The sequence below is a fragment of the Puma concolor genome, chromosome B1 (assembly GCF_028749965.1).
Source record: "Puma concolor isolate L17-30 chromosome B1, mPumCon1.1.hap2, whole genome shotgun sequence".
NCBI classification, from domain to species: Eukaryota; Metazoa; Chordata; class Mammalia; order Carnivora; family Felidae; genus Puma; species Puma concolor.
Genome location: NC_141670.1, coordinates 206836481 through 206845807, shown reverse-complemented (window position 1 = coordinate 206845807; position 9327 = coordinate 206836481).

The window sequence follows — 9327 nt, the reverse complement described above, 5'->3', positions numbered from 1 at the left end:
TCAAGGGCACACTCACTGCCCCCACGGGGCGGAGGCCGGCCCCCCCCCCCGCACCCCCCCCACCCCGTTCGACCTCACACAGCTGTTCTGAGCCTCAACAGCCGCTGTCCTGGGGGCAGGGGTCCTGACTGTCAGGGAACAGAATCTCCTCGCCCATCCTGAAACTCGCTGCATTAGCCCCAGAGCCGCTCTGTGAATATGGGGTTGGGCAGGGGCTCGGGGGGTTCAGCTGGCCTCCTCAGTTCGGATCAGGGGGCCCTGGGGGTCCAGGACTGAAGGCAGCCTTTGGGAGCAGGGTTAGAGACCCGAGGGTGGACATAGGGTCGGGGGGCACTGGCTGAGACCCCCCCCTCCCCCAGCAGGACAGACCCCCTTCCAGGGCAGGGCCAGCCTTGGCAAACTGAAGAGAGGGACCCAGATTTGTCCGGTTTGTGGTGGGGACACCCGTGTGGAGAAGGTCAAGCCTGCAGCCACGGCCAGAGAGGCGATGTTGCAGGTGACTGGGGACAGGCTGGCACACCTTCGGGGTGGCTTCTGAGCCCCCAGCTCTAACCTCTAGGGTCATACACCCCCCCGGAGACCTCAGAGACCCCTCCCCGAGGAGCCCCTTGCCATATCCTCCTTGACTCAGGGTCTCTGGGCCAGCTCAGCTGCCGAGGGACGCCCGCCTTGTGGTGGGTGAGCTGGCCCTGCGCTGGGGGACCCAGGCGAGCCCCCTCCAGGGGTCTGTGGTGGAGGACAGTGGACAGGGTCTGACTTCATGGCGGCGACTCCTTCAGGGCTGGAGAGGACAGGGCTGAACTGCAGGGGCCATGGGAAGGGTCTGAGGCCAGCCCCTCTGCCACACGTCCCAGGTGCTCTGATAAAGACCCAGTCTCCAGTCACCTCATCCATCGAGTGGCACCTTTACTGTCCCCATTTTACAAACATGCCTGAGACCACTCAGTAAGTGCCAGCAGCGCCGGGCCCCCTACATCCAGTGCCTTCTGGGCTAGGAACACTCCTGAGATGGGACGGGGGTGGTCTGGATGGAGGTTCTGGGTGGCCAGGGGTGATGGCACCGAAAACCCGGGGGGCACGGGGACATTCAGAGGCCAGGAGAGTGGAGGGGTCTGCAGAAGAGGGGGCATGTGGCTCCCGTGCCTAGCTCCCCACTTCTGAGGGCGATCTTTCGGGGGCGGAGGGGCAGGGCGGGCTGGGGAGAGCCTGAGCCGGGAGGCCTCTGGGGGGTGGGCCAGCCCACAGCCAGTCTCCACCTGCCCGGCCAGCCCAGAATTCTGGCATCACCAGTTCTGTGAGCTCAACAGTAGCGCACAGCCCCGAATCCCTTAAGCTCTTTACACGGAGAACACGTTGTCTGGGCCGCATGCGTGCACGCAGGAGCAGGACGCGGTAAGGGCAGGACGGGGACGTGGGAATAAAGAAGTCTCTGTGGCTCTCCCAGCTCTTGGTTTCAGGGATTTGCAGCTTCCCCTAGCCCTCAGCGGGATAGACGCGGTGGAAGGCATGAGAGAGGGGCCAGCCCGGGAACTGGGGGACCGGCCCCCAGCCCGGGATAGTGTGTGAATGGCCCCACTCCTCTGGCCGGCGTGGTGAATCTGTCCCCCAGACACTCTGGACCGTGAAGGCAGGAAGTGGCCTGGGTGTGGGTCGGGGGACGGCAGGGTGGCTGGTAGCCCGGTAGCCCTTCCTTCTCTGTACCCGCCACCTCTGTGGGCTGGGCTCAGGCTGTGCGGACCTGGAGATCCGCGCCCTCCCCCCCCCCACACCAGGTGCCCACGACGCTACACCTGCAGGCCCCCAGCATCAGTAGGAGAAGCCTTGAGCACAAGCCGTGGCGGACAGGCCTCACCAAACCCTTGGAAAGTTCTCTGCCAAGGAAAGGAGGGGACATGGCCGGTGGAAGTCAGGGGTAGGCTGTCCGGGAGGGCAGCTAATGAAGACACTCCGTGCCCTGGAAAGGCACGACCAGACGCACGCCAAGGGGGAGAGGCTGCTCTCGATTTGCTGTGTGTCCTGGGACAGGTGGTTATCGTCTCTGAATCAAAGTAGATTCCTCATCTGTCTGCTTGAGGTCAGTCACCTCCTCAGCCTCAAAGGCCCAAGGGACTGGGAGAGGGAGCCCTTTCCTGAGCCGGCCAAGGTTGGTCAGGGTCCCCAGGCTACCCAGCTTCTGTGGGTTAGCCTGGAGTCTGCACTAGCCAAAGGCTGTCCTCAGCCAAGTCAGGTCCCTGTGGGGCTGGGAGCGGGGGCCACCCAGAGCCCTGAGCAGAGGCCGTCAGCTGAGGCCTCCGACCCGCTCGTGCCCCCAAGACATGAACATGTGAGCACAGAAACACACACGCGCAAACGTGTGCACCCAGGCTTGGCCCGGGCCCAGGGTGTGCTGGGATCTGAAGCCCCTGCCTTCACTGGGTGTGTGCTTGGGCAGGTGTGGGGAGCCTGCCCAGCCTTGCTCTGACCCAGTTTTCCAGGCCCGGCCCGGCGGGCAGCACTGGCAGTGGAAGTTCGCAGAACTTCTCGTCAGCAACGTGGGTGCCCTGGGCCGGTGGCACCCAGCTAGCTCGATGTGCTGAGGACTGGGGCACAGGCGGCTCCTGGGGACACACGGGGGCAGACACGGGCTTGTGTGGGGGTCCACGTGCATGTGCTCAAAGGTGTATCCGCGGGGCCCCCTCTGAGGCTTCCGGACCCCACCTCCTGGGGGCGGGCCAGCTGCTTCCAGGCCCCCCTATATCCTGCCCACCTCCTCTCCTACCTCAGGACGAGCCGATACATCATCCAAGGGCCAAGCCCCGTGGGCCCCCACTACTGATCTGGCAGAGTGCTCCCCGGTTACCCCTTCCTGGAGGTCAGTCATAGCCCAGCTGGAGACCAGGATCCTGGGAGGTCATGGATTTGGGGCTAAGCCCATGGAGCCACAAGGGCTAGGAAGGCCTCAGGAGCCGTCCCAGAGGAGGGGTGAAAGGGAGGGTCCGGATGGGCAGGGAGGCCGCAGGGCATTGCCAAGGCAGAGCCTGCTGGGAGGGGGAAGGGAGGGAGTGCGGAAGGGTGGCCGTGGGAAGGGAGCTCTGGACTGATAAGCCCCTTTGATCTGCACTGAGGCAACACAGACCCCCCATCCTGAGATAACCTGGACCTGGAAGCCACAGACCCTGGCCTGAGCTGTCCTCTCCAAGGCACCCTGCCCCCACCCACGGCGCCCTGGGCAGACCCTGGCCCAGACCGTGACTGGTTCTCCGGGCAGGCTCAGTGGGAGGCTGGGGCAGGGGTGACCTGAGCCAAAACCCAGCAGGCGCCCCATGAAGCAGGGAGGGAAGCTTGGTGCGTGCCTCCCGCCGGAAACCGCCCTGGTCTACAAGGCCTCCCCCAGCCCTGGCCTGGCTGGATCTGGCCTCACCGGCTTGGGAGTGGACACCTCTCCCCCCTGGCTCCCCACTGCTTTCACCCTGAGCCTGGGGGCCCCCTGTGAGGCCGCCCCTTGGCTGTGGCCCCTTGAGCAGCCCTGTCTGACCTGAATTGTACCAGAGTGGGCACAGGTGTGGACGCTGCTCTGTGTGGGACGGTGGCACACTGCCCAGGCACCCTCTCCATGACAGCTACCCTCTGCTTGGGATAGCCCAGGGGGCCCTTCCAACCACGCCCCCAGTCCCTGCAGGGCAGGCCCGCTGGACAATAAAGTTGTCACAAGCTTTGGGCCATGGGGAAGGCAGGCAGGCGTGGCAGGGGAAGGAGGCTTTGGGAGGCCCCGCAAAGACATCTCTATTAGGGGGCCGCAGACCCCGCCCAGCCCCAGGGCCTCCCAGGACCTGGAAGAGGGGGCGAGCGTGGGCAGAGGTGGCCCTCAGGCTCACTGTCCACCAGGGCCCACTGGGAGGGCAGGCCCATTGGGCAGAGGAGCAAACTGAGGCTGGGAGCTGCATGGTGATGGCACCCCACTCTGAGAGACCCCTTGAGTGGGGGAGCGCCCTTAGCAAGCAGTTGGTGAGATACAGTCCTCCTGAGGTGCTCCCCTTGTGTTCAGCAGGCGCCCAGCACTCACCCCTGTCCAGTCTCCTGGGAGGGTGGGACCAGAGCAGGGGCTTCCTGCCAGGGGCTGGCCATACCCCACATGAACCCCCACATGAACGGTAGCCTCTCTTCCTAAAAGCCCAGCATCTGGGCTTGGGGAGAAGCCCCTGATGGGCCACTGCTCCCCAGCTCTCCTTCCCCAGGGCTGGAGAGGGTGCAGGCACACCGCCACAGGGCCCTGGATCAGCAGAGGTCAGCTACGGCTTTTCTTCCAGAATCCCCAGAGCCAGGCCCCCTTCCCTAGGAAGCCCAGGCGCCCCCCCCCCCCCGCCCAGGCCCCCGCCCCCCCCCCCCAACTCTTTCCCAGAGCTGCCTCCTTCCTCCGGACCGCCCTCCACCCAGGTGCGGTCACGGCCCCTCTACAGATGGGAGACGAGGCCCTTGTCCGAGACCAAAGGACCGGGCAGCAGTGGTGCTGGGGCAGATCTGGGACTCTGCCCCAGACGCCAGGCTTCGACCTTTCACTCCGCAGCCTACCCCTAGGCCAGGCGTCAGTGTCAGCCAGGGCCGCGGGACTGAGCTGGCCACTGGGGCATCCTGGAGCGGGGCGTGCCCCCATGTTACATTCTCCCCGGCAGAAGGCCTGGAGAGGGGCGGGGGGTGGCGGGGATCGGGGCTCACGGTGGGCCTGAGTCTGAGCTCACGGTGGGCCCGAGAACAGGGCTCCTGACGACAGTGGCGGCTTGGTGCGCCAGCAGCCTCTGCCCGGCCTCCTCGGCAAGTTCATTCTGCAAACAGCTGCCTCCTCCAATTAGCTCGGTGCAGCTCTGCGCGCCAGCCTCCGGGGGAAGGGCCTGGGGGCGGGGCGGGCGGGGCGGGCGGGCCCTCCCTCCAGCAGCTAGGCGCGGGCCTGAGGCTGTTGGAGGTGGGGGGGGGGGGGCGGCCCGCCCCACGGACTCCCTAAATGCTGCAGAGAACGCCTCACCCTGCCCAAGCTCAGTGGACATCTCCCCAGGTCACTGTGTACCTGGGCGGGCCGTGCCACCCAAGCTTCTGTGCCTCAGTTTCCCCCCCGTCAAGCACGGCTGAGGAGCAGGTGTGAGGTTCTTTGTCAGAGCGGCCATCACCACCAACTTAAGTCCTCCTGTTCCTGGTCCCACCGGTTGGAGGTTGCCCCGCCTTGAGTTCTGGGGGGTTCCCTTGGCCCCAGCCTGGGCTAGACTGTGGCTCTGGCCTCCAGCTGGCAGAGGCGAAGGCCTCCCCTGCCCACTGGACCCAGCCGGCCGCTCTGACCTCGCTGGCTCTGGCTGGAAGCGGGGCTGAGGGTTTTCCACGGGTGACCTGTGCAGAGGCCAGAGGGGGCGAAGGGCCAGCGACGGAGGCCCTGACGAGGCTGAGGCTCAGGGCAGAGCTCGCAGGGGCTTCCCAGAGCAGGTGACACTGGCCAGCGGGACCCAGAGGAGGGGGCCTTCCACGAAGCAGGGTGGAGGCTGACCAGGAGGGAGGAGGGTGTGACGCGGGGCTGGCTCAGCGGCCCCTGAGGCCTGGATTCCTAATTCAGCGGGAGCCTGCAAGCCGGGCTTGTTTATTCTTGGCAGGAAGGCTGATGTTGGGGGGTGGGGGGGAGTGAAGCCTTTTCAAAAAATAATAATAATAAAAACGCTCATTTAGAAGGCTCCCAAGACGTGCTGAACTCCAAAAGGGTCTTGGAAAAAATGCTGAGAAGGTTTAAGTGTAAATGGACCCAAAACACCATAATTAAATTTCCCTTAAATTTACCAGAGTTTGGGGTCAAAGAAAAAATAAAACTTAGGGAAAATACACTTGAGGGTTCAGGCGAATGCCAAGTGCTTAGAAAAATAGATTTCTGAGCTGCTCCGCGGCTACCGGCCTGGCCCCCGCCAGCCCCGGGAGCGGCAGAGGCCTTAACCGCTCCTGGGCCTGGGCCGGCTCTGGCCACCTCTCCACGGGGCCCTGATGCCCGGGCCCACCCCCCCAGGGAACCTCCCCAGTCAGACCCTCCGCCCCCTGGGCTATGGAGCCGGCCGGCCCGATGGGCCAGGACTCCCCTCCTGATGGGCCAGGACTCCCCGTGGGGAGCTGGGGGCCCCTCACCCCCAGCCTGGGTTGGAGCCCAGCGGAAGCTCGAGCTTTCTTTCGTCTCTCCCTCCCCCACTCCCTGCCACAGCTTTCCTGCATCTACAGACAGCCCTGGTCTCCCCGCTTGCTCATCTGGTAGCAACCACGCTTTCCAAACCTGAAGTCAGGATTTGAGGTCTAGTGGCCTGCACAAACCAAGGGGTAAAGAGGCCAGAAAGTCTGGACCGGGGCTGCGCCTCCCAGAAGACAGCCTCCCAACAGCACAGGATTATGGTGTTGCCCTCTTTGCTCAGCCTGCCAGGAAGCTCAGAGCTAACATTAAGGATCTTGTACAGTAGCTGGTGTTGGCCAATGGATTTTGGAATATATTCTCTTCTCCATGTTCTTTAAAACCCCACTTCTGTTATCATGAGCGAATCAGTTGTGCTTTTTATTTTAATCCTCCTCCTATTTTCTGAGTATAAATTTAAAAGGCAGAGATTACCCATGATCCATAGCAGCTGGGGCCTCTCTCAGATCTGTTCTTCTTTGGGGGACAAGGGCAGCCCAGCCCAGCTCGGCACCTCCTCCCCCATCCTGCGGTAGCCTGCCCCAGTCCCTGGGGCCCACACGGGAGCAACGGTGTCCCGAACAGGTGGAGGTGGGCGCTAGGAGATGCAGAGCTCCAAGGGGAGATCAGGCAGTCCGCCCTGGGGGGCCCCAGGTGAATGGGGCCGAGACCTGAAGTTCCCTTGGGGCCTCAGTTTCCCCCATCGGAGCCCTGGGCCTTGGGGCAGGGCAGGGAGAAGCCCCCAACAGCAGCCGCACCCCTGGGCCAGGCACTCCATCGCAGGGGTAGACGGGCAGGAGGCTGTGAGCAGGGGCCCTCCGTGCCCTGGCTTCCAGGCCCTGATGGGCATCGATTGGGTGGCAGCCGTGGAGACCGCGGCATGCCAACAGTGCTGTGGACAGCAGGCAGGATGTGGATTCAAGTCCCCACACGGGCTGAGGGACCCATCCCTACACCCGGGGCAGGCGCCCCGCGGCCCGGCCCCCCTCCCGCAGCCTCCCTCTCAGCTTACACCTGCACAGGCCCCAGCAAGCCGGGCCGCCCGGCTCTGAGTCACTGACCAGGCTGGGCTGGGCCAGGCTGCCCGTCAGCCCCCCACTCTTGCCCGAGGCCTCCTCCACTCACCTTCACTGGGGACCCCCGTGGTGGGGGGGATGGGTGGCTGTGTGGGGGGAGCGGGGGTGGGGTATCAACACTGAAGGGAGACTACCCGGCCAGGACTCCTGCCGCCACCACACCGACCCCCAGCAGACTCTCCACTCCCTGGCACCCGCGCGCCTGCCGGATGCGCCCAAAGACGGCCTCCCTCACGGGGTCCAGGACACAAGGGGTCTCGGGGGAATGCTCCGTCAAGAGGGCCAAGGTGGCACAGTGGCTATAATGGCCAATTTTTAGAAAGGGTCGCTGAGGTCTTGGGGAGCAGGGCACAGACAGCATGGCGGGGAGCGCCCTGATGTCAAGGGAAGGCCCCGTGAGCGCTTGGACCTGGAAAGAACAATGGTGAACAATTAAATTATTTCTCAGTAACAATGAAAAATGCCTTCAGGCAATGCCCTCCCCGGTGGCAAGGGCGGGGCACACCAGACGAGTCCCCTGGTGCTGGCGACAGGCAGTGCTTGGACCTTTTGGAAGCAGTTTGGCAGAATCAGCCGAGAGCCACAGGAACCTCCTGCTCTTTGACCTAAATGCCACCAGACGTTTGGGAGAGGCCGTAATGAAGGGATCCCTTCAGACTGTGGGTGCCGCCACACGAGACAAGTCCGCACCCAGACCCCCGGACACTGGGGATGTGACCTTATTTTTTGTGGTGTCATTAAATTACGGTCTTGGGACGCTCTTGGATTATCTGAGCGGGTCCCACATTCAATGCGCAGTGTTCCTAGAAGAGCTAGAAGGGGCAAAGTCCATGTGACTATGGAGGCAGAGACTACAGTGATACGGCCACGAGTCCAGAAGCACCTGGGGCCTCCAGAGGCAGGAAGAGGTGGGAAGCACCCTCCTCTGGAGCTTTGGAGGGAGCAGGGCCCTTGATTTCAGACTTCTGGCATCCAGGACTGTGAGAAACTAAATTTCGGCCAACCGGTTTGTGGTGACTTGTTACAGCAGCCTTAGGAAAGGAACACAGAGTGTGAGGCACCCAGGGGTCAACCCAGGCCTGGCGCTGGAGGAAGAGGGGGGCTCACCCCTTCCCGCAGGCCTGAGGGAGAGGGGGCAGGGCAGAAGAGCACGGGGCCCATCTCCCAGCAACCTCTCCTCTTGCTAGTGTTGCCTGATGGTCCGATCCACACAGAAGCCGCAGAGGACAGGGCCGGTGACGCCGCGTGTGGGGTCAGGCTTGCTGGGACAGATAGAAGAAGGGACACGAGGAAACAGCTAACACAGACGGGCAATCCCCTATGGGCACTTCTGCTAAGGAGACAGTCTTGAGAGGCAGAAAGCCACTCGCAGGAGGATGGAGAGATGCTCGCCTCTCAGAGTCACAGGGATGCAGGGCTCTTTTCTCAGGGGTGGACCCCTGAGAGGGAACTGTGGGCACCGTCCTGGGAGCAGACTTCGAGGAACAATACAGAACCTTTGCTGGGCCTTGGAAGGGCCCCCTGGGAAGCCAGCCCCCAGGTGCCAGCGGCTGGTCCTTCCTCCCTGCCCCACTCTGAGCAGACGCTGGCCCCGCCTGCCAGCTCTATCCACCAAGGAATCTGGGAGGACAAACTCAATCCAGTCCACACAGAGGAAGAGGGCAAAGGGGACCATCATCCCACACCCATCCTGGTATGTTAAGTCACTGATTAAGTAACTGGTTAATAGATCAGAGCACAATGTGCTGCTGTGGGCCCTAGGATGGTCTCCCGGGAGAGGACCTGGGTGGGGTGGCCGGGCACTGGAGGGGTCTGGACAGCCCAGCTAGGATGCAGTAGAAGGGGCATGGGCTTGACTAGAGCAGGCAACGAGGGAGGGCAGCACACAGCAGAGATGCTAATCTGTCAGGTAGGCACAGAGGGGCTCCCTGAGGGCTCCCTGGAGGGGGGGGGGATCCTTTTAGGGCCCTGAAGTCTGGCCTCAGAGGCTGGGTGTCTCCAGGCCGGTGTCTTCAAAGCATAGCCTGCACCTACGGCTGTGGGGTGGTGTCCGCAGCCAGCCACAGAAGGGCTTTCATGGCCATCTTCCTG